Consider the following 27,113-nt stretch of genomic DNA (forward strand, 5'->3'; position numbering starts at 1 on the left):
AAACTTATAAATCCTATAAGACAATACTTATCTACAATAATAACGGACATCACGTCGCCTCCGCAGACCCCAACTGGGCTCTTGACGGGCTACTGTTAGTCAGATTACCGCCCAGTTGAATGTTGGGAGTCAGGGATCCATTTCATTCAGCACTGTAAGGAGGCAACTGCACCGCACAGGCTTCACCAGCCGACGACCAACTCGTGTCCCTTTGCTGACACCCGAGGCAGGGATCAACGAAGTGCATGGGTCCCCGAACATCGGCAATGGACCATGGAACAGCGGCGGCGTGTGGTATTGTCCAGTTGTATCGAACTGATGGGTCAGGTGAGAATGTGGCGTATACCCCATGAAGCTATGGATCCTGCGTGTGCCTGTGTGCCCAGGTGGGAGGTCGCTCATTTCAGGTCTAGGCGGCGTTCTCACGGTCACAATTAGGCCCCATTGTCCGGCTACAGTGAGCGCTGACAGGTGCACGTTATGTGGACGTTCATTCAGAACATCTCAACATCTTTCTGGCCCTGGAGTACCCTGATGGAGATGCCACGTTTTAACAGGACAATGCGCCAAGTCACCGCTCTGTGGTGGCACGCAAGTCCTTGGAGGAACACTCCAATGAAGTTATGACGATGCATTGACCCTCCAGATCCCCCGATTTTAATCCAATCGAACATTTATGGGATGCTGTTGATGCTGGAACCCCGCACCAAATAAACAAGACAAATTGAGGGTAGCAGTGCAAGGTGCGTGGGTCCAGATCCCTCCAACACCTTGTAGAGTCGCAGCCTCGCCGTCTTGCTGGCTCGTGGTGGAGCAACTCCTTATTAACATCACTTTCAGTGTCTTCCCGTGACGTTTGGCCACTAAGTGTATATCTCAGGCCGAATATCGAGAAGTACCAAATGTCAAAAGTACTATCGAGTAGGGAGTTTGGTGACCAATTGGTTTGAACTACTAGAAAGAGTAAACCAATTCAAATACTTGCGCATCACCTTTCATCCTTCAATAACCACGTTACAGACGGAATGACAGCAGCAATAACATGAAATGGCGTATGGCTTCTATTGCCGGGAGTGTCCGAGGACGTGATCGGCTCACCAGGTGCAGGTCTTTTGATTTGACTCCCGTAGGCGACCTGCGCGTCGTGATGAGGATGAAATGGTGATGAAAACGACACATACACCCAGCCCCCTTGCCAGCGGAATTAACCAATGATGGTTAAAATTCCAGACACTGCTGGATATCGAACCCGAGACCCCTGCGACCAAAGGCGAGCACGCCAACCGTTTAGCCATGGAGCCGAACACATCAGCAACGAGGACTATTCACAACATCGGCTACCGATCAGCACAGCGATGATATTATTCAAGTCCACAATAGCCCCAGTTGTCACATACGGTATCGAAATAATCTGGGACCACCTGACATTTAGTGACGTGGTGAAGAAAGAGAAAGTCAAAGCAAGATTCCTCAATAAGGCCCTATAAGTAGGTAAATGGGCACCCTCAAAGCCGTATTTAGCCGTGAGCCTTATGGGCCCGCTACAAGGGCGGCAAAAATGAAAGAGGTCTAATAGATTAAAAAGGAAAAACAAGGTTGTGCCCAGCACTGGAGTGCTCGACATGAAAAACCAAATTTTCATTCCACCTATGTGAAAGCTGTCGGTAATAATATTACAAATACAACCATAATGTTGAAAAACAGGCGCATTGGTTCTGCATACGTGACTTCGGGCTGAAGCTTATTCAAGTGGGCGGCGAATCAACGCCACCTAGAACCGCGTGGTGTCGAGTGTATGGGGAAGGCCGTTCATTTCCCATAACACCAAGAGTTTCGGAGAAATCTGTGGAAGTGAAAGCAATTTTTATTCATTTTTTTACAGTTTTATTAAGTGTTTTTCGTGTTAAATACACAACATAGATTATCGAAAACAATTAGCTTACGGAAAGTGGCGCAGATTAGCAGAAGAGAAGCAGAGGCGGGGGGACGTGAATTGTTCTCTCAAACATCAAAATTTCTGTAATTCTATGCCGATGTATCCAGACAATTGCGAGAAAAGTGTTGTTTATTCTTGCAGCCAACGATCTCTTTTTGTGCTCGTAGTAAACTCTTTTTGAGGAACATCCCAATTTGCAACAACTGGGCTCAATGATTGGAAGCACGGAAATCCGCGGTTAACGGAACGTGAAAATTTCCACTCTCATCGCGATTACGTGGTAATATTTAAAAACTGGGGTAGTGAATTGTACAGAGTTGACAGCCGCCTACTCTCTCAGTTGGAATTATTATTGTTGTTATTCTTGCTACGGGATTCTCAGAAAGACTTTTTTTTTCGTTTTGCTGTTTGCTTTACGTCGCACCGACACAGATATGTCTTATGGCGATGATGGGATAGGAAAGGCCTAGGAATTGGAAGGAAGCGGCCGTGGCTTTAATTAAGGTACAGCCCCGGCATTTGCCTGGTGTGAAAATTGGAACCCACGGAAAACCATATTCAGTGCTGCCGACAGTGGGACTCGAAGTTACATTTTAGAAAAGATTAGCCTACATAGTAAAGGTTCTGACCTTCCCTCGGAAGAATTTGCGGCTACAGCAAGAAAGATGGAATTATGTGGCCATTACCTTGTAGATGTTCTGGCTGCCGACGAAAGAGGCCGCCCGCGTCCTGCTTAAACACACACACTCAGATAGACGACGATCAATTGGCCAAGAAACGTGAAAAGCCGCAGTTTATGAACCCTCAGGGAAGGTCCGAGATCATTCAAGACTAAACCACCCACACCCTCTCAATTTAATTCGTTAATCTCAAAGTTACAGTCAGAATCGAACAAGAAGCCTGTGATAGGTTGAAAGTTAATTACAGAAATTTTGATTGGCCAGATTCAAACTGGTGGAAAGAAAAAATAAGGGTTGCCAACCCAAAAATAAATGAACATAGATCAGTTATGGAAAATCTAGGAATACAAAACTTCTTAACTTATAAGTTCTTCCACCTTGAACCAGAGTGCATGTTATAGTTTTTTGTAGTGTCATTTGTGGAAAAATGTCCAAACTTCTTGATGTATATCAAAACAAAACAAGGAAAAATTCAGTCAGTTTAGGAAACTTCACAACAAAACAATTACTTAATATTTCAGTGATGGCAACTTCTGATTATAGTTCTAAGTTCCTGTTACAGTAGTTTCCACTTTTGCTCGATAGAGGAGTTCATTTAGGCGCTAATTTTGAGGTCTACCTCCCGGTACAAGTACAAATATTTGAGAAATAAATTTCAGGCCTTCCCCTAAACTACCATTTCACTCACGTGAATAAAATGATTTATAGCCTCCATTGTAGTAGCTTATCCACCGACTTTACCTACCGATGTCATGAAATTATCTTGAGCCATTTTCTCGTGATGCGTGTACATGCAGACAGACAGACAGACAGACAGGCAGACAGACATTACGGAAAGTAAAAAGTGCATTTCCTTGTTACTGTGGACATGACCGATACAGAAATACCATTCTTTTCACATTCTGAGCAATGTACAGACAAAACTCTTATTTTGTATATATAGATTTCAGTAGTTTAGATTCCTTTTGCGGCGCTCACAAGTAACCGAACGTGACAAATGAGCATTCAAACGAAAGAGAATAGACATTACATGTGACGAATTGCACTCCAATTTCATAAATATCGATAATTTCATTAAAAAATGACTTTAAAAATTGTACGAAATATGCGATTTGCAAATACAGGTGCTGTAGGAAAATACGCGCCATCATTGCTGTCCACTTCACATTTTGGCTGCTGGGACGCCTGTTTTATGTTATTATAACGTGCTGTAATTATCAGTTGTCACCTATTCCTTTAAACTATTAAACGTTAATTCTTTTACAGGATTTCATGGATTTGAGACACTGTAAATCAATGGTTTGAGCACTCAAATCGTACAACCAGTGTTAATGGTAAGCTGCCAATCAATGGACTCAGCACACAAATGGTTTAAACTCATTCGCCTAAACAATGGATTGATTATACTCTACGTTTCTTAATATGCCCTGAAAATTCAGTTGCATGATTTGACTATCACTGCAAAAATTATCAGTTCAGCAAAAATTGTTGTAATTCCCAGAATATCCCTAACCCTTCGGATCCTGCTATCCCGTTCCATATGATGCGATAGCAGTTCCCCATTAAAATAGCATATGCTATGACAATTAATAAGTGTCAAGGCTAAACATTGCGAAGAGCAGGACTGCATTTGCCCGAGCTCATGGTTAATACACATAGCTTTCTCTAGAGTTAAGTCTTTGAATTATATTTTAGTTTCTATCTGCAAAAACGAGGAACAAGTTGTACTGGAAGACTGCATTGTCACTTCCAATGTTGTACTTAAGAAGGTACTGTAAATACTGTATAGACATTAAAAATTGTAAATAGTGTTGTTTGAAATAAAAACATAACTACTTTTTTCCTTAAGTCTCTCATTATAAACCTATTCGGCAAAGCGTGGATTATGAATATTATTATTCTTCGTCTACTTATTCTCATTCTTATTATTATTACTATTTAATGGTATTAATTTTAGCTCTTTGGAGACATTCTACTGTATTGCTTTATTCATTATGTAAAAATAAGAGTAATGACGATTTTGTCTGATCGAGTTCAAGGATGGGGGCCTAGACTCGCTGCAGTCATGAAATTCGGCTCTGGGCACCCTCCAGACTCGTTTATGTTCCGGACCTGGAAACCTACTTCATTGAAGATCTACGACCATTGCTATCTACCGTCCCATTCCAAGCACTTCAGGAAACGAGCCGATATAGGCTTTGAATTTTACGGCAGTGACGCTATGATCGAACATAACTGGACCAAGGAACTTAAAGAGCAAAGACATGCTATAACCAAATATGCGACACATGGCTTCCAGCACAAAATATGTGAAGACAAAATTCCACAACCACCGAACATGTCTCCTAAACTGTAATAGCAATAAAAATACACTGACTGAATACAGCAAAGGGCGAATCTCACTAAAACTTAATATTCATTCGAGTGTTCCTTATCACCGTTATTATTATTATTATTATTATTATTATTATTATTACAATGGTCATAATTACATTAATTCCTATGTAAGTGAATGAACGGGGGCGAAGGGGAAGGGGGGGGGGGGGGCGGTTGGAAGAGGCAAATTGAATTCGCAGTAAAGTTATTTTTTCATATAACTTGTATAAAATATAAAGTATTTAATCATTTTTAAATTAATAATTGGAATGTATTTCTTTTCATTCGTGTAACGGCATATGCTGCCGTCTATAGGGAATTTATTACGTAATAAATCGGAAACATTGCTTCACTTTAGTTTTAGTTCCCTCCGCCCTGCTCGTTTATTCGGGAGAAACCTGGTCCGGTACTTTCTCATATCTCTTTCATGATGACGTTTCATTAGACCATTATCCCAAATTTGGCTTCCAACGTTCAGAAATTACACTGATATTCATCTTCAGACAGAAAGGAAATATTTAGTTTGTAGCACTTCGCGATTTACCAGATATGACGTATTTTCAATTATGTTTGCTTCACTGTACGAGTCTGTAGTTTCAAAGGGACCACCGTATAAAGTGTCATATATAGGCCTACATGTCGTGGTGTAAGAGTATCGTGCATGCCTCTTACCCAAAGGCCCTCGGTTCGATTGCCGGCAGGTCAAGGATATTTACCTGAATCTAACGACTGGTTCGTGGTCCACACAGGCTACGTGATTACAATTGAAGAACTATCTGACGATGAGATAGCGGCCCCGGTATAGAAACTGAAGAACAACGGCCGTAATTTGTAAGCCTTCGGGCTGAGCAGCGGTCGCTTGGTAGGCCATGTCCTCCGGACCTGTTGCGCCATAGGATTTTTTTCTGTTGATAACTCCAAGTTTTTCGAGAGAACTATGAATGTTATGCCATTTTACGGCAGAATTGTAAATTGAAGATTACTTTAAGAAGACCCGAAGCAGTTACGACCAATATATGACAAGAACCCGCCTCTGTGGTGTAGTGGTTAGTGTGATTAGCTGCCACTCCTGAATGCCCGGGTTCGATTCCCGGCCCTGCCACGAAATTTGAAAAGTGGTATGAGGGCTGGAACGGGGTCCACTCAGCCTCGAAAGGTCAACTGAGTACTGGGGGTGTTCGATTCCCTCCTCAGCCATCTTCGAAGTGGTTTTCCGTGTTTTCCCACTTCTCCAGGCACTCGGCGGGATGGTACCTAACTTAAGGCCACGGCCACTTCCATGCCTCTTCCTTGTCTGTCCCTTCCAGTCTTCCCATATCCCCACAAGATATAGCAGGGCGAGGTACTGATCCTCCTCCCCAGATGTATCCCCGACCAAAAGTCTCACAGTCTCACGCTCCAGGACACTGTCCTTGAGGCGGTAGAGGTGGGATCTCTCGCTGAGTCCGAGGGAAAGACCAACCCTGGTGGGTAACTGGATTAAGAAAGAAATAAACAAACAAAGAAAGAAACCTTTTATATTTGGTCAGTAAAAAGCTGTGTAAGTAATTAATAAGTGAAGTAGGACTGGTCGATACCGTACATGAGAGAAACGCACTTACAATATCGCCTAATGACTGTCTACATATCGTGTATCGTCCACAGAGCAGAAGAGATTAATAGATGTGATCCTGTTAGCAGATTGCCTGTTCTATTTGATTCAACCATCAGCATCTAATCATTGCCAATCGATAATCAGTTAGCGTCAGATAACAATGATGGAAAATGGAACGAAGGTTGATTTAACACACAGTAGAGTTCGCATAGGAGGCATGTTCAGAGAACACATCGGATAAATTGATATTGAACATTTCTCTGTGGTCATCTTCACAAGCACTAAATACAAGAATATACTGACTGCGTGGAAAATGAATGATTTATTACTTCTTGGCTGAATGGTCAGCGTTGAGGCCTTCGGTTCAGAGGATCCTGAGTTAGACTCCCGGCTGGGTCGAGGATTTTTAATTACGTCTGATTAATTCTTCTTGCTCTGGGACTGCATTTTTGTGTTTATCCCAAACACTCGCCTTCGTAAACATCCAACATACCACACTACCAGCCATCACAGAGACATGAAATGGTGATTATTTCCACCGCATAGGTTTGGCATTCCCCTCAAAATAGGGCCAAGTCTACATAAGCAGCACGGTTCGCACCAGAAGGTGATATAAAGCAGAGGATTATTCTTCTTAATCAGTTTACCCTTCAGGGTTAGTTTTCGCTCGGACTCAGCGAGGGACTCCACATCTACCGTGTCAAAGGCAGTGTCCTGGAGCGCGAAACGTTTCGTCGAGGATACAATTGGGAGGAGGACTCGTACCTCGCCCAGGCAGTCTCAGCTGCTATGCTAAAGAAGGGTATTGTGGGGGGATGGGAAGATTGGAAGAGATAGAAAAGGGAGGGAAAAGGAAGAGGCCGCGGCACCATCCCTGCATTTGCCTGGATAATACGTGGGGAAGCACGGGAAACCACTTCGAGGAAGGCTGAGGTGAAAATTGAACACCCTCTACTCATTTGAGCTCCTGAGACGGAGTGGACCCTGTTCCATTTCTCGTGCCGCTTTTCAAATTGTGGCAGAGACCGAAGTCGAATCCGAGTCTCCGGGAATGGCAGCTAATCACACCAACCACTACACCAGAGAGGCGGACATTATTATTATCATTATTATTTATTGGCCAGTTGTGGATCACTTGAAGTAATTTCATTATATTCTTCCTCCTCTTGTTGTGTCTTTCCGGTATTTCTTCATTCTTTCACTTGCTCCCTCCTTCAGTACAGACAGATTTTCTTTGCTTCTTCTCTTTCTCCTGGAAACCCCCAAACTGCTTAAATCCTTTCAACATGAATAATTGTGTCTATGCCTGGGGGTCATCCGAAAATCTGTGCGACGTAACGCGACAAACTATGTGACAAAAGTGACATCACATTAGTGGTCATCGCAGGCCTTCGTCGCCAAAGATGCTGCGGCTACGAGTCAAGTTCCTTCGACGAAGAGTTGCAGTTCTCCTTGGTATAACATTCAGTTAATTTACTGAAATACATATTCATGGTCATTATCTTTTACCAAAGGGAAAAGTGTATTTTCATGAAACTGACTCTATCTAATATCTCGTTTCTTGTGATGACCAACTCAACCATATCCTGTTCAAGACCAACTACAGCAGACCATAGGGCGGACATCGGTGGACGATGTGAGAGGTTAAGAGGAAGATTAAACGTGTTTATTACGAGTCACACATAGAAAACATCACGAGTCGAACGGCATGAAATGCAACTCATTAATTCAAAATATGAATAATTATGCACCACAAGCAACGTCATCGCTTAATTCTATTGTAAATCTAACCGTAATTTCAGTGGAAAAATAACGGAGGGAAAATTATTATATCAACGCCAAGTTGAAACAGACACATATCGTATATACGCTATAAAATATTTCACATCAGAAACAAATAAGATAAATATATGTCAACGAATAACATTTTTTTCTAATTGCTTTACGTCGCACCGACACAGATAGGTCTTATGGCGACGGTGGGACTGGATATGGTTAGGAGTGGGAAGGAAGCGGCCGTGGCCTTAATTAAGGTACAGCCCCAGCATTTGCCTGGTGTGAAAATGGGAAACCACGGAAAACCATTTTCCGGGCTGCCGACAGTGGGGTTCGAACCTACTATCTCCCGAATACTGGATACTGGCCGCACTTAAGCGACTGCAGCTATCGAGCTCGGTAATAACATTATTAATCTTACATTAAATACCATTCAACATCGTCATTAACTACGGCCAATTATGAAAAACATGTAAACAAATACATTTCTCAAACAAAATTTGAAGTCTCCAAAATCCACCTGAATTGTTCGAGGAGGTACAGTGATATTCGTATGATACTCTTGAACACCTAAAGCACTAGTCACCATAAAATTCACCGAAATTGATGGACCCACCATCCTCTTATTTTGGTATGACTTCACATAAGACGCGCCAGGATATATAACGTAGTATTCATGGCTGACGGTGGGCGAATTGACTCTGCCATTGGTTGAAGATTACGCCAGTGAAATGTCGTTCCCAGAATTGAAGACAGCAAGAAGTTATGATTAACTTACGCGGTATAAAAGGACCTAAGAGAATGAGGTAAAATTAAAGAATAAGCATTTGAAATAAATAAGAATAATGACATCTCATTGACTTGAATTATGGAAGTAACGTTTCATAGGCCAAATCTTCAGGCAATGGCAGAGTCCATTCGTCCCACCACCATCCATTATTATATATGAACACCAAAGAGAAACAACAACATGTTGAAACAGTTCAGACGTAGGGATGCAGTTATTACTGGTTGTGTCCCATTTGCGAACACAGCAAAAGTTGTGCTATTTGCGATCACTGTAGCAGCCTAGCAGGGTTTTCCGACGTCCATGCAGCAGGGAGACTGCTAATTAGGGCGTACTCAACACAACCTCTCTCTTGAAGGCTTTTTGAGATAATATTAAAGTTTTTAATTATTCCAGCTGTAGACATCCATCGTCGATGTAGCTTTTGTTGTTATGTTGTTATCGGCGTGCTTACTTACGACATGCAAGTCATTGACACGAATAAAGGCAAGCCTTATGGATACTCTTACAGAAATTCACGGAAAAGTCAGGAATGTTTGGTGACATGGGTTTTTTATCGCTGGCTTTATATCGCACCGACACAGATAGGTATTATGGGGACAATGGGATAGGAAAGGCCTAGGAGTGGGAAGGAAGCGGCCGTGGCCTTAATTAAGGTACAGCCGCAGCATTCCTTTTCTTTTTGTGAAAATAGGAAACCAAGAAAAACCATCGTCAGGGCTACCGACAATGTAAATCGAACCCCCTATTTCCTGAATGTATTTTCATCTTTTCGCGCTATCATTATAGAATTATCATTTCTTCAACTTATTTTAATCTAAATATTTTCTTAGCATTAGGTTCTAGAATCTTGTACATCTAATCAGAGCGTTTAATATTTTCACTTCCAGGCAAATGCCGGTACAGTTCTTATTCATAGGCCAGAGCTGAGTCCTCCCGCCCCTTACACAATTTCATTTACCATAACACATTTCATCTTCATTAGCTCGGTAACTGAGGTTGGTGCCAGGAAGGACATCCGGCCGTAGAAACATCCCGTATAAATTAATCTAAACTCATCCCAACCTAGTATCAAGAAACGAGACTAAAGGGTAGACATGCATACAGATAGATGAAAGTAGGCTAATTATATTTTGAGCAGCTGCTTACTTAGCGTGTCAGTATGATGTATGAACAGTTTGAGCATTATTTAAGCAGTATTTAATAGCGTCCCCTATTGTATAAGAAAGTGTAGGTAAACTGTTAAATTTGAGATGAGTTACAATTGCTTCATAAAGGGTAGCACTATCGATTAAGCAAAGTGTTAAAGCAAAATCCGTTGTTTTGAAATTGTAAAGTGTAAAATTCAACGGCGTTAATACGTCCATCTTTTTTCCTACTTCTTAAAACTCACTTAACCGCCTTTACACCCACAAACATCTAGTAAGTCTAAATAAAAGGTTCATTTGAGTCCTGTTTATTCTTTGTCAGACCCGATATTAACGCATCAGTCTCAAACGATAAATATAAGTAATTTAATGAGTTTCAACATACAATTCGTAAGAATCCTAGTATGTAGTTTCGCCAGTTACTTGAGGAATGTCTTCTTGTACCAGACCTTCAGTAGGGAATTCCCTCACAGCAACCTGACTCTTTGTATATGTCACTGATAAGAGTGATCGCAAATGGGACTGATCGCAAATGGGACGACACCTTATTACTATTCTGAACACTGGAAAGCATAGATTGCGCCATTTATGCTTTAATATGAATAGGAAATACAGGCCTGAAGCCGCGCGACTCATGATTGAATATTAATAAGAAATAGAGGTTCGCAGTTGCCACAATGCTAAAAACTTTTGCGTACCACGGCGAAAATACAAAAATACAAGTAAATATACATCAATATGTTCATTTTCTTCGTATGAAGGCAAGTTACCCAACCGAAAAAATACCTGTCTCGTAGAATAAAGGAGTATTTTCATTAATTTTTCCGGAGCTGATGTTGAGTTCTGCTTTTGACTTTCTTGTAACACAGTTTTACAGCAGGGCGTTTTATTGTTGATACAGAACAAGTATAAAAGTGGAAAAATGGAAATGGCGTACGGATTTTGGTGCCGGAAGTGTCCGAGGACATATTAGGCTAGCCAGGTGCAGGTCTTTTGATTTGACTCCCGTAGGCGACCTGCGTGCCGTGATGAGGATGAAATGATGATGAAGACGGCACATACACTCAGCCCCCGTGTTAGCGGAATTAACTAATGATGGTTAAAATTCCCCACCCTGTCGGGAATCGAACCCGGGACTCCTGTGACCAAATGCCAGCACGCTAACCATTTAGCCATGGAGACGGACAAAGTGGACAGTAACCAATTAAACCCACGTATGGTTATTTCTTGGATTCGAAATGTTGAGTACTCGCTGCTTTTTCTCCCCTAATTTAATGCGAGTAAAAACAATTCCTCGGGAATTTCTGTGAATGTGGGAAATAACTAATAGATCTTGCTGGCCATTGTATTTGTATTTGAGAAAACATGGACTATCCTACACAAAAATGGTACAAATGTTTGTATGGAAGAAACGGTCTCAAAAATGTCTTCGAAGAATAGTGCCAGAAGTGTTAAGAAAAGGAACCCAAAAAGCTACTGTATTTATGGCCATCTAGAAGTATGGAAGTAAAGATCATTATTATTACTATTATTATGATCGTACGTTTGTTGTCTCCATATAGGTATTAATGCATAATCATTATTTGTTGGATACATTGACGAGTAAAACACTCAAGCTTTGACCGCGTAGATCGCACTTCAAAACTATTTCTCCTAAAATTACAAAGACCTGACTTACGAGTTATGGTGCGATCACAGGTGTTAAAGATCCCACCTGTAATATTAATACAACATTGTTTAATATTTCATAATTACAAGGTACAGACGTATTATGCCCTTGCATAACACGGGTCGGACGGAGGAAACGGTTCGCCTCTTTGTGTGACATCATCGGAGCTACAGTACGGCCTGTACATCACGAAGGCAGTGTTCGATACAGTCTAAAATATTTTCATTTTTCAAAATAAAATTCCTTGTCTTTCGTTATCCTCCATTGATTTTCATTCTTCTTTGGAGCAAGTATTTGCTTACCTCGCATTACTTCTTTACTAATTCATCAAGTTCTCCTTTTCTGTTTCAGATCAAACATCCAGCGGCATACTGGTACTCTAGTTTCATAACGATCTTCTAATGACGGTTTTCGTTTTTATTTACATTGATTTTTCTTTCTAAATATCGTTAGTGTTGATAAGCAAGTTCCATTTTGTGACCTTGTTTTGTTTACTTCTTTATGAACACAAATAGGCTGAATTATTTCTCCCAGGTAATTAACTGTTTAAACATAACCTTGTTTTTGTTTTAAGGAAGGTCCCCTGACTGTGCAGTAATTCTTTATGAAATCTTGGGGTACTAAATGATTTGCAGGTTTGTGAGAGATTCCAGGGGGACTATACTGAGAGTCAACTCAAGACCTTAGCGGTCCCTTATGTTAGTCAGACTTCTGGTCGGTGAAAAGGCTTCGGCAGCGCCAAATAGTTCCCTAGATTTGTTACTTTTTCCTGAAGTCAGGAGCTTTCTTCAGTTTGGTTAGATATTCTGGTGAACTGACTTGACGAATTAAATTTTTTGCCCTGTATAAATATGGAAAATATATAACAGTTTGTATGTTATTCGGGTTCGTTACCAACTCTTATATTTCATACGTAGGTGGCTATGAATATTTATTGTTCACAGTGGTGTATGTAGCAAAATAATAATTATTTAATATGATATTGAAATCTTATTGCACTGTGTACTTAGTAAGCTTTGTTCGAGTTCATTCCATTGCTGATAAGTTCGCATAATATGTGCGACGTTGAAGATGGATCCAAGAAAACTGTTGGCAATACTGGCTGCAACAGCGTGTTCAGTATTCATAATGGCTGCCAGCTGTGAGCGAGACGTGTGTGATGATGTGGCGCTTGAGTCCTCTGTGAAATACTTTAAAGCTAACAAAAGTGGAGAAAAATTAAGTAGGAAATCTAAACCAAATTGTTTTAAACGTTTACAGTAGCCTACGAGATTATAATCCGCTGTGGACTGTGGAAGACGTGAAAAAGACCGCGCAGCTGATCGGCGTTTCTGTGTACAGTGTTTACGCCGCTCGCTTGGAATGTAAACTCCACGGAAAATCCAAGTCTCCAGCGAAAGGTCGATGGGTCAGCTCAGTTCAAACTATGCACTCGTCGTAAATAAAACAGGAAGGGCCTTAACATGGTGTGGGAATAGGATCCTTGGCGTATTCTATAATAATAATAATAATAATAATAATAATAATAATAATAATAATAATAATAATAATATAATAATAATAATAATAATAATAATAATAATAATAATTTGTACCGGCCTCTACCTGCATAAATGTTGTCATGAGGGGATCATGAGTTTGTTTTTACCTTCCGAATGACGAGACTACAATATTTACAATAGGAAACATCGTATTTTGCAAACCCATTCACGGGTGGGTTTTTCAGCTTTTTGAACTGTGAGAAACTGCCACTGACAGTCGTTGCACGAGAGCGGAATCGTATACTTATGTTGTAAGTCTCCATGTGCCTCACACAAATTGCATTATGAAATAAAAAATTAACCTTGCTTCTCTTGCCTCTGTATTCGTCAGTAATCTGTAGGTTTTACATGGTCAATAAAGGAATAAATAGGTATGGTACGTAATCGAAGTACAGCTATGTGAAAGGAAGTGATTTCGTTTGATGCTTCACTATTTCAGAATGAAGTAGGCCTACTTGTTAGATAGACATACGGCCTTAATGATAAGCTGGTTGTGGGGAGATGGAGAACGGAGCTGGGAAGGGGGAAAAGGGGACGTGCAGAAGGATACTTTTCCTAAGCTCTTGAGTTGAATTTCAGTATAGACAATGTTGTTAAGAAAGGTTACATATCTCTTCGCATGATTATGACTGTATTTTGGGGTTGTAATAAGAATATATCACAGTCATGAAAGAATGGTTAACAAGTACATACTATTTGCTGATGACATTGCCATACCAGCAGAAACAGGTAAAAGTGTGCAGAGAATGTTCAACATACTAGCAGAACATTTGGGCAAATATAACCTCGAAATTAATGCAAGGAAATAAAAAAACCACGATAATATGTAAATCCAAGAAAACACCTGTAACACACATCAAAATAGGCCCTAATAAAATTGAACCAATGAAACAGTCTTGTTATTTAGGAACGCTAATCACGAGTGATAATCGGAGCATATCAGAAGTTACTAAACGGGTAACAATGGCAAAGAGAGCCTCTGCTGCCCAACAAAAATATAGATATAGAAGCACTGGTTGATAAATTGAAATTATCCCGTGCGAATACTCGGTAAGAAATCTCGGTGTCATTATAAACTGGGGAGAGCACGTTACCGATGTCTGTAGAAAACTGTACACCTCCTTTCACCCACTAAAATATCATCAAAGTATGCTGCCACTAAACATGATAATTAGGCTTATAAATATTCTTATCCTCCTTATAGTTTCCAATCGTGATATAGGTAGTACGGTACTAATTGATGCCACGAGAGAACAAATGAAGCGATTAAAACGTGCTATGAACTCTTGTAATAGATGTATATTGTTCTTACGCTATTACGTTCATGTTACCCCCAATTATCGTCAATTTTCCCTTCTAGAATTTGAACCATATAGAAACCTCCACGTGGAAGTATTAATAGTAAACGAGAATATCCAATACTACTCATCTTCACAAGTGAATTTCGTATCGTCTTGCTATCCCTCTCAACAGGTCTGCAGCATATAGCCGTTCCTTTGTTGCGAATTGGTTCTCAACCTCTGTGAGCCTGCGCCCCTTTTGCATCTGTAAATTATTTCACTCCCCCTAATGAATTATTGATTTACAGAACTTCTACTTTTCTCTTAGGATTAATATCTCAAAAAAATATAGTTATTTTATAATTATTATATGAGTGCTTAATACTTCACATTACATGTTTTAAAGTAATAATATTATAATGCAATTACTTTACAAAGAAAGTCATGAATAACACAAATAATAATACAACAAGAGAACAAAACAAATTACAGTATATATATTATGGAGGATTCTGCACTCACTGCAATTAGCATTTCAAACTACATCATTGGGTTTGTTCACAAGTTTTTAGTGTTTGGTTCCAACTGTGATAGTTCGCACCTCGTATCACTTTCAACATCTAGCCATGCTCGGTATTTTGATTCGATGTAAGCCAGCGTAGAAAACTCAGATTCACATAGATATGTTGATAGAAACTGCACAATACAATTTGAAAAACTCAAAAAATTTAAAAATTTCCTGTAAATGTTTCATATATTCATATTTATCAGTTGATTTATTATTTTACTTAATTTGTTGGCATTTTATAACATGTCTAAACATGTCTAAATATTTAAAAAGTCAATAATTTTCACTATATTTCATGAAAAAATTCTTGTATTTTTACAATTTTTTTACTACACAATTCATAAACATGAATATCTTGTCTGAACGTTACTATGAAGTATAATAATTTTAGGAAAAACACTTTTCTACGTGTACGATTTAGCCGTGACGAAGATAAATTTTGTAAGTTAATTGTTTCCTTTATGGCAACTTTTTACTGTTTAGCAAATCCATGTGTGGTTTTCACTGCTCACCACGCCTCACCTGAAATTTTGCAACGCCTCCCCAAGCTGACATGCCCCCCAGGTTGAGAACCGTTGAGCTAGAATATGAAACTAACTCCCCCCCCCCATAATATTAGAGGCATGAAAAGCTTAAATTTAGGGGGAAACAAATTAGCAATTGTAAATCAGTTCAAATATCTGCCCTCCAAACGACCCGACCACATTCTCTATACATGTTAAAGGAAAAGCAACAGCAGCGATTAGATCCATGAAAGACATCTAAAATCCAGAAAAGTCTTCCTTGACCACCGTAATGAAACTATTTCAAGTGAAAATAATGCCGGTTCTAACATACGGAATGGAAGTTAACATGTGGCCATTTAAAAATAAGCGACCTAGAAACCGTAGAGAAAGTGAAGGCATCATTCCTCAAGTGAACACTCTTGGTGTATCAAAATTCATCTTATCAAGACTTGTATACGTACTAACAAAAGAAGACTATGTAGTACAAGAGATCAGGAATAAAATCCTCCTACCTTCAACGACCGCCTTTCAACAAACATTAAGAAGACGAGAACAAAAAGGAATTGATATTGGGTGATAATTTTACAGCACTGACGCGATGACAAAAGGGGAGTTGACCCAGTCTGACTACGAGTTGAGACGTGTGGTGACCATGTTTCCATCATGCAGTCTGCAACAATAAGAGATTTCATGAACCGTGCATATGTGAACTGTGTGGTGAAAGTTGTGGAAGATACCACTTGCAGATTTGCAAAAAGAGATCAAAATCATTGTGTGACTACGCTAAAGAAACATAATGCACATTGTGCGCATTTCTTAATTATTATAAAAAGCTGAAATTTCTTTTAAGTCGTCTTGCCGTGAGTATCTCCTCGATGTGTGTCGCCAGGTTGAATGAATATTATGGAGTGAATGTTTGTGTGAATGTAGGTTTACTTCGCTTATGTTATTTTATGTCATGTTACCTCTAGTTTGTAAGATAACATTCTGAGCATTTTTGTCATATGTACAATGTTTAAGAAGTGAGGTTAAGTGTAAGAGACGACAATGAGTCTTCACCTCACCACCACGAATAAAGGCAAATATAATAATGTACAAACTCGAAAGGCCTTTGCAGAATCCTTTGTATGGATCCTGCTCCTGTTAGGCTGCAAAAGCTGGACATTACGAAAGCAGAAAGAGACTAGATTTCAATTGAAATGTGGATCTGGAGAAGAACGCAGACGATAAGTTGGACTTGAATGAAGAGCAATACCGAAGTCCTTAGAGAGAGAGAGAGAGGAGAAAAAAGGAGTCTTGTAACTGAAAGTGAAAAACGGAAAATAACATTAATTGGTCACATTCTGCAGCATGAGGAGTTCCTTTGTAACATTATTGAAGGATAAATAGTATGAGGACGACCCAGAGTGTCTTATTTCAAGAACCTGCTTCTGAAATTGAACTCCAAGACCTATATTGAGTTGAAAAGACTGGCTCAAGGTTGACATATACGGCTGCAGCCTTTAAAATAATACACTGACTGACAGAGCAAATGCAACACCAAGGAGGAGTGGTTCGAAAGGGATGAAAGTTGGGGAAAAAACAGAGACGGCACGGACGAATAATTGATGTTTATTTCAAACCGATATGCAGGTTACACAATGCGCACGGCATCGACTCAGTAGGATGTAGGACCACCGCGAGCGGCGATGCACGCAGAAACACGTCGAGGTACAGAGTCAATAAGAGTGCGGATGGTGTCCTGAGGGATGGTTCTCCATTCTCTGTCAACCATTTGCCACAGTTGGTCGTCCGTACGAGGCTGGGGCAGAGTTTGCAAACGGCGTCCAATGAGATCCCACACGTGTTCGATTGGTGAGAGATCCGGAGAGTACGCTGGCCACGGAAGCATCTGTACACCTCGTAGAGCCTGTTGGGAGATGCGAGCAGTGTGTGGGCGGGCATTATCCTGCTGAAACAGAGCATTGGGCAGCCCCTGAAGGTACGGCAGTGCCACCGGCCGCAGCACATGCTGCACGTAGCGGTGGGCATTTAACGCACTAGAGGTGACGTGGAATCATACGCAATAGCGCCCCAAACCATGATGCCGCGTTGTCTAGCGGTAGGGCGCTCCACAGTTACTGCCGGATTTGACCTTTCTCCACGCCGACGCCACACTCGTCTGCGGTGACTATCACTGACAGAATAGAAGCGTGACTCATCGGAGAACACGACGTTCCGCCATTCCCTCACCCAAGTCGCTCTAGCCTGGCACCATGCCAGGCGTGCACGTCTATGCTGTGGAGTCAATGATAGTCTTCTGAGCGGACGCCGCGAGTGCAGGCCTCCTTCAACCAATCGACGAGAAATTGTTCTGGTCGATATTGGAACAGCCAGGGTGTCTTGCACATGCTGAAGAATGGCGGTTGACGTGGCGTGCTGGGCTGCCACCGCTTGGCGGCGGATGCGCCGATCCTCGCGTGCTGACGTCACTCGGGCTGCGCCTGGACCCTTCGCACGTGCCACATGTCCCTGCGCCAACCATCTTCGCCACAGGCGCTGCACCGTGGACACATCCCTATGGGTATCGGCTGCGATTTGATGAAGCGACCAACCTGCCCTTCTCAGCCCGATCACCATACCCCTCGTAAAGTCGTCTGTCTGCTGGAAATGCCTCCGTTGACGGCGGCCTGGCATTCTTAGCTATACACGTGTCCTGTGGCACACGACAACACGTTCTACAATGACTGTCGGCTGAGAAATCACGGTACGAAGCGGGCCATTCGCCAACGCCGTGTCCCATTTATCGTTCGTTACGTGCGCAGCACAGCGGCGCATTTCACATCATGAGCATACCTCAGTGACGTCAGTCTACCCTGCAATTGGCATAAAGTTCTGACCACTCCTTCTTGGTGTTGCATTTGCTCTGTCAGTCAGTGTATGATGATCAGTAAGAATGTAAATGAGGAGGTGTAAAATGGTCTGATAAGACCCCAATTAGAGTATGGTCCTAGTGTATGGGACCCTCACCAGGACTACTTCATACAAGAACTGAAAATGTTCCAAAGGAAAGCCGCACGATCTGTTCTGGGTGATTTCCGCAAAACGAATACTGTTTCGAAAATGTTGCAAACTTTGGGCTGGGAAGACTTGGGAGTAAGGAGACGAGATGCTCGACTGTGCGGTATGTTTAGAGCTGTCGGTGGAGAGTTGAGTGGGATGACATTAGTAGACGAATAAGCTTGAGCGGGGCTTTTGAAAGTAGGAAACATATGAAAATAAAGTTGGAATTCAAGACGACAAACTGAGGTAAATATTCATTTATAGGACGAAGAGTAGGGGATGGTTATACAATATCAAGGAAAATGTTTAATATACCTATTTCTAATCCTTTGAAAACTTTTAAGAAATAGTAAGGTAAACAATAGATATGGCATCTGCCATCTGGGCGGCAGCCGGGAGTGTCCGAGGGCATGTTTTGCTCGTCAGTTGCAGGTCTTTCTAATTGACTCCTATGGGCAACCTGCGTGACTGGGTGTGACATCATGATAATGAGAGGGTGCAACCCAGTGTCAGCACGTAGCCTACTCGTGTCGAATAACACCAAGCGGTCTGCTCAAGGCTTAATGTCACCATCCGACGTACGAATCAACATCAACAGCGTCATATGCTCTCGGTACACAGAACCATTGCGGAGAAGTTTAACATCGAATCCAGGCTCCTCTCTCGCAATCTTGTGATGATAAATTCTATACCACCATCTTTCCTATTCTGCCGGAGAAAACTTCTTCACCAACAGGTCTGGAACCAGATAATCGCGGTGTTAAATCATGCATGCCTTATCGCTCATGGCCACCATGTTGAAAAAGCCAGTTCTTGTCCGATCACCGCAGTTAATCAGCATTTGACGTTGTGTGTACTTGAATGGGTATACCATGTAATGTTTTAGCAAAAACTAGTAAAAGCCCAACACTTACTGCACTAATTGTCATAGAATGCACGTGTGTCACACAAAACGCATCTTGTATGATCGCAGTTTCTTTACCTTGGGCGCTCTTTGACATATGGAATAATAATATACCGCCTCCTGCCACAAACGACGCGACGATTTCCAAGGAAACCAAAGCAAAGGAGTCTGAACATCTTCTCCAACGTCTGCCAAACCAGATTTGCTGTATTTGTAAGACTCGCTCAATAAAGTCCCATCTTCTCCAACTATCTCACTATAGCCAGTATGATGTCTCTGTTAGGAGGATCGTGCACACCACACTCTCCCCTCAACGCCCTTAGAATGGCTACGATGGACTTCGTAATCCAAAATTATTTCACCAGAAAATACGCGGTGAATCAATGTGTACTGAATCTTGAACGATTGTATATTGATTTTTAAATGTATCTATAATTAAATGCAACCAATGTTAAATACACAAACATTCCATTTATTAAAGTATATACATGGGTGCTCTCATATTTATTTCTACCATTCAAGGATCATGTAAGAGAGATCCGTCACTCCTGTGTAATAAAGTTCACTGAGAAAACAGGTCATGGAAGCTATAGAGGCCCAATTTTCTCCGCCAACATAAGGAAATAAATACCACGATAGGACCTCGTAATAAACTTCATAATGACAGTTGTTACTTTGTTAAAATTTTAATTGTGATAGAGATAATGATTGCATTTCGGTAGGAAAGTTGTATCACAAGCTTCTCTTGTGTCTTTTACTTGAAAAATAAATTGCAATTACCGTATTTGTATGTTGGCAATCCTATTTTACTCCAGCTTGTATCGTTGTTTCACCGTTCGCATTTTAATGTAAATTTACCTATATTAAATAACAGATGCAACATTGATTATTGAAAATGTTAATGCGATTCATATAAAACCCCAAAACGCCCATACTTGCCTAAATCACGATCTAACATAACCTCATTCTTTCGCTCGTTCGTTCGTTGAACCCTTCTCATGACGTTTATGTATGGGAATGGAGAACAGGAGAGGGAAAGGAAGAAGTAAACCACAGCATAATGCACGCAGTTTATATTTTGAATTTATTTATTCCTAACAACAGGTAAGAAGCACTACCACACACACGTTTACTCGCAACAGCTAGGTAGTTCAATGTGAAGTAAGCTCATGATAATAATACTATTTCTTCACACTAAGAACGCGTATAATTCTAATTTCACTCCATACTCTCCAAAAACGGGATCAAAAATCTTGCTCAATACGAAAGAATCTGAACAAATTTTCGTCTAACATGCACTATTAACTTACTTGCCATACGACCAAGTTCCCTTCGCGCACTACTATAACGGTGTGGTGTTATGAATTTGCTGTACCCCGCAACTGCATGTGTAATGCCAACCACTGCCTTCCAAATTAACCCTCCAAAAGGGAATTTTAGTTCTCACTAGTTGGCGGAGATTGAGGGACACATCTCGGAACTGCTTGGGACGCTCTCTATGCAGTGTCACCCCCATGCTTCTTTGCTTTTACTCCCTGCCGCCTTGATCTAACGAAATGATCAGTTCTATGAGTTTCTATATTTTCTTTCATAGGGCCAAGAAGGTGCACAACAACAAAGCCAGCAGCAAGACGAATTTGTGGAAGCAATTGATGCCTAACAAAGAGTAACTGGAGTATTGTCGGCAAATGTAGGTAAGTATATCTCACAGGCATCTTCTTGACATATGTCTGCAATCAGACGTAGATAGGGTCGTTTTGAAAACCATCCCGTTTATATAAACCAGGCGGATATTGATCAATTATACTGAATTGTAACATAAACGATAAGCTCGCCAAAGAAAAAATTATTCACCCCTGGAGAAATCATTACAAGCATCGTTTAATACCGCGGACTCGATAACCGCATAAATTCGGTTAGGAAGTGAGCTCACAAGCTTTGCAGATGCGTCGCATCCGGGTTAAGCCACTTGCTGAAGGATTGATCGCGAAATTCTACCAAATCCTGGCGATGTTAATGTGGGCGTTTTACCCGCTGTTCCAACATGTCCCAATCTCACACATTTTAAATGGAGTTCAAGTCGCGTGATTTTGTATGCTAATCGAGATGTAATAGTGTGGGGGAGTTTCCATACATATGCGTCCAGCCCGATGAATTTTGTTCATGTCATCTTGAAACTCATCATGCAGATGTTGACTGAAAGGCAACACTTGATCATCCAGAATGTTTAAATAAAGATGCTGGCATGTTAGTGCTCACCTCCAAAACATCACACACCCACCTCCGGCTTGAATCTAACCTTGCACACATCCAGGATGAAATGCTTCATTTGGCCTTCGGTGCACTTAACGTGCGTCATTGGAATACAGGCAAAAACGTGATTCGTCAGACCACATTACCTTCCGTCAGTCAGCTGCTGTCATCGTTCGATGATTTCTAGCCCATGTGTCTGTGTGAGCATGGCCTCTTGCGAGGTGACCGACCCCAAATATTCATTCCATGCAGTTCCCGTCGCAATGTTCTCTCGCTAACTCTAATTCACTGCAGCAATTGCTGTCGGGTTTGGAAGCGATTTTGATCCACAAGCCGTGGAACGCGTCTCCGGTTCCCGTCAGTCAGGATCTTTTTCCGACCGCAATTCTGACGTCGTGCTTCGTGGCCACGTGTAGTACACCACTGCTTGTAGACATTTTTAACAGTCCGCTGTGAAACGCCAACAAATCCAACAACTTGTATGGCCATGGGCATGGCCAAACACTTTTGCCACTCTGTCACATCCTTACAACTACCTACGTTGACGTAAACTGTCCTCTTGAAACATCTGTCTCACTGATCGCTACTGCCTTATGCTCACGTAGACGTAGTGCGCGTGCGGTTGAGCACGGCACTCGTCCACTGCGCCATCGTACAGCTTAACGATCCATTTGTACGTGTGGACTAGGGTGACTAATCTCTTGTCCGGTGGACTTATATTAATACATTAATATCCCAGTGGGTGATGCCGTGTAATATCCTTCGGAACATCCCCCTGTGGGTGGGGGTGGTAGAATAACACCCACGGTATCCCCTGCCTGTCGTAAGAGGCGACTAAAAGGGGCCTCAGGGGATCTGAACTTTGGAGCGTGGGTTGGCGACTACGGGGCCCTTAGCTGAGTCCTGGCATTGCTTCCACTTACTTGTGCCAGGCTCCTCACTTTCTTCTATCCTATCCGACCTCCCTTGGTCAACTCTTGTTCTTTTCCGACCCCGACGCTATTAGGTTTGCGAGGGCTAGGGAGTCTTTCATTTTCACGCCCTACGTGGCCCTTGTCTTCCTCTGGCCGATATCTTCATTTTTCGAAGTGTCGGATCCCTTCCATTTTTTCCCTCTGATTAGTGTTATGTAGAGGATGGTTGCCTAGTTGTACTTCCTCTTAAAACAATAATCACCACCTCCACAATCCTTCGGAACATGACTTGAAAAGGAAGTTTCTGGTACCCAATTTCGAACACGTACATATTTCATTCCTATAATGATTCTGTCAATAGGACGAATGTGCTCCTCTTTAAAGAAATAATACTGTGCAGACGGTTTGATCAGTATTAATGGTTTCATTAAGAGATCTGATATTTAAGCTGTAGGGGAGCTTGTATTATTGTGATTGGCTCAGGGCTAGGGGGAGGGGACTGCATTTCTGGTTTGGGAGAAGCACAAAACAAAGTCGATACTGTTCATTCGGAAGTGGAGCAGCTTGACGCATTAGCAAAGGAGCTGTGAAAGGGATATTACTCCCTGAGCTCACACAAATGCACGGCATAATTTGACTCATTTCCGAACCAATCTCCTTTCGTTACGGATTCTCTCTGACTGATGTGATTTCAGACATGACGTCCATAAACTTTGCCTTCTTCTTTCTTCTCCTATGCTTTTTCCTCGTGTTTTTCTAGTATGCTCTATTGCTTGAACCGCCGTGCGTGAGGGCGGTAGCTTACATACACGGCACCCAATTCCTGTCTTAAGAGGTGATGAAAAGAGTCGACCCTACTCCTAAATGATTCCACCAATATTTCCACATATTTATGCCCTTTCCTGATCACCTCTTCTTATCTTGCAACCCCGACAGTATTACGTTTGTAAGGCGTAGAGTGTATATCATTTTCACGGTTTTTGTGGCTATTGTCTTTCCTTCAACCGATAACTTCACTTTTCGAAGTGTGGGATCCCCTCCATTTCTTCCCTCTGATTAGTGTTAATAGAAGATGGTTGCCCAGTTTTACTTCCTCTTAAAACCATAATCATCACCACCACGAACTTAATTCCGCGGCCGTTTCCTTCCAAGTCCTAGCCCAGCCCTATCCTCTCGTCGCTATAAGGCGTACAACAAATATTAAAAAGAAATGTAATATTGAACTTCGTCGTGAATGAGTTAAGCTACGAGAATATATGCAAATTTGATAAATAAAAATCATTCAGAGGTATACAATAGTGCGTGGCCTGGGTTTTTAGGTTTTAACATATTTTCCTTCCTTCTTAATTAAAAAATGTTAACGTGAATTTATGTTTTATGTGCATAAGATTCTAGTATGAGGATATTATAAAACCTTAAAAGGGCTAAATGTTTTGTTTTCTTTTTTTGCTATTAGCTTTACGTCGCATCGACACAGATAGGTCTTATGGCAACGATGGGATATGAAAGGCCTAAGAATGGGAAAGAAGCGGCTATGGCCTTAATTAAGGTACAGCCCCAGCATTTGCCTGGTGTGAAAATGGGAAACCACGGAAAACCATCTTCAGGGCTGCCGACCAACAGATTCGAACCTACTATCTCCCGGATGCGAGCTCACAGCTGCACGCCCTTAACCGAATAGCCAACTCGCCCGGTAAATCTGTTAATATTTTTTTCTTCTCGAACCCATGTGGAACTACCGATTATCTTGATTTTTATATAAGCTGCACATATCACACGAAAGCTCTAGAATATTCAGAAAGTTGCTGTGGACTGCTGAAGGAAGGCAATGGAAAGGAATGCGGTGTTCTTTAAAAAGAGGATGGAGTAGGTTATGTATGTCCGACTCGTTGGCTGAAAGGTCAGCCTACTGGTCTTCGGTTCGGAGGGTTCGATTTTAATCGTTTCTGGTAAATTCTTCTGGCTCGGGGACTGGGTGTTTGTGTCCGTCCCAACACTCCCCTCTTCATAATCAGACAACATACCACACTACCAACCACCACAGATTCACGCAATAGTGATTACATCCCTCCATATAGGGTTGGCGTCGGGAAGGGCATCCGGCCGTAAAACAGTGTCAAATAAACATCTCCGACGCAGTTCGCACCCGCGATCCCACAGGTGTGGAATAAGCGGTAGGAAAAGAAGAAGAAGAAGAAGGATAAGAAGAAGGTTATGTATCTACCAGCAACACACTGAAAAGCAAGTTTCACATTTGGGGATTGGCTGGCGTTTTACTTCTCGTCGTCTTTCTGTCTCTAGTGATTGTACACCGAAGTTGCTTTCTGAAGTTGTGTGCCCTATTCAGTTTATTATTTCAACTTGTGCGTGGGGAGTTTGGAGTAACTTATTATTATTATTATTATTATTTACATTTTGTTTTAAGTCGCACTCACACAGATGGCAACGATGGTAATAGTAAAGGCATAAGAGCGAGAATGGAGCGACCATGGCGTTAATTAAGTTACAGCCTCAGCATTTGCCTAGTGTGAAAATGGGAAACCACGGAAACCATCTTCAGGGCTGCCGACAGTGGGGTTCGAACCCTCTATCTCCCGGATGCGAGCTCACAGCTGCGCGCTCCTAACCGCACGGCCAACTCGCCCGGTCGGGAATGAAGCGACCATGGCGTTAATTAGGGTAGAGCCCAAGCATTTGCCTGGTGTAAAATGGGGGACCACAGAAAACTATATTCAGAGCTGCCGACAGTGGGGTTTGAAGCCACTCTCTCCGAATGCAACAAGCGGAGCGGAGCAACTTAATCGACGTGTGATACGCGACTTGATTTAGGGAGACGCGCTAATGGACAGTCACTGATGTAGAAACAGTTCTTGTCAAGCCTGCCAGAAGTAAGTAAGCAAATCTAAATAAGTAGCATGGATTATTGTCCCTAGAATTGCATTTCCTAATGTATAGTAGCTGCTTCTTTTTCTTCTGCTAATACAACTCTTCCTAAATGTGTGGGGTCGCGGGTGGATTTCGCTCTTGTTTTACGGTCGGATGCCCTTCCTGATACCAACCCTCTGTCGAGGGATCTGATCACTATTGTGCGTTTCTGTGGTAGTGGTGGTGGTGGTGATTATTGTTTTAAGTGGATGTACAACTAGGCAACCATTCTGTATATAACACTAATCGAGAGAAAAATGGAAGGGATCCGACACTTCGAAAAATGAAGGTATCGGCCAAAGGAAGACAAACGTCACGAAGGGGGTGAAAATGAAAGACTCCCTAGACCTCGAGTGCTCTAATACCGTCGGGGTCGGAAAAGAACAAGAGTTGACCAAGGGAGGTCGGAGGATAGATGAAAGTGAGGAGCCTGGCACAAGAAAGTGGAAGCAATGCCGGGACTCAGCTAACCCACGCTCCACAGTTCAGAGCCCCTGGGGCCCTTTTTTGTCGCCTCTTACGACAGGCAGGGGATACCGTGGGTGTTATTCTACCACCCCCACCCACAGGGGGATATTTCTATGGTGTGGTGTCGGAATATGAAGGGGAAGTGTTGGGACAAACACAAAAACACAGTCCCTGAGCCAGAAGAATTAATCAGATGCGATTAAAATCCCCGAACCGTCGGATAATCGAACCCGGGACTCTGTAAACCAAAGGCTTCAACAATGAATAGCAGCAGAATAACATATTTATTGGCTCCGTACATAAATCTTATCAAGTTCTGTAGAAGAGTAGCATGATGCAAATCGTTATATATTGTGACCGTTCACCATCATGCCATGGAGATGTTAGGAGGTCTGGCTAGTTATATATGCCGTTTTCCGCAACATCCTGTGACAAATAACGCAGTAGTTAACATTCTGTATGCTTAACCGGGGTATGATCCGCGACGCGCCAGTCCGGAGGGAGCAGTTTCCCTACGCTGTGACGAGTAGAAGACAGCGCAGTATTCTTAACCTTGAAACCGCGCTCTCTTTCTGAGCGAGTGAGGAGAGATGATGACGCTACGCACGGAGATGGAGGTTTGTTGAGACCGGGCCGAATTAAGGTGTGTTAACCGTTGAAAAATAAATGCCCACTATAAATTCAACACCGCATTCATTAGTACCACTTCACCATAATTTATGAAAAAGAGGAAGAAGAAGAATACT

This window comes from Anabrus simplex, chromosome 9, assembly GCF_040414725.1.
Source record: "Anabrus simplex isolate iqAnaSimp1 chromosome 9, ASM4041472v1, whole genome shotgun sequence".
In the NCBI taxonomy this organism is placed as follows: Eukaryota; Metazoa; Arthropoda; class Insecta; order Orthoptera; family Tettigoniidae; genus Anabrus; species Anabrus simplex.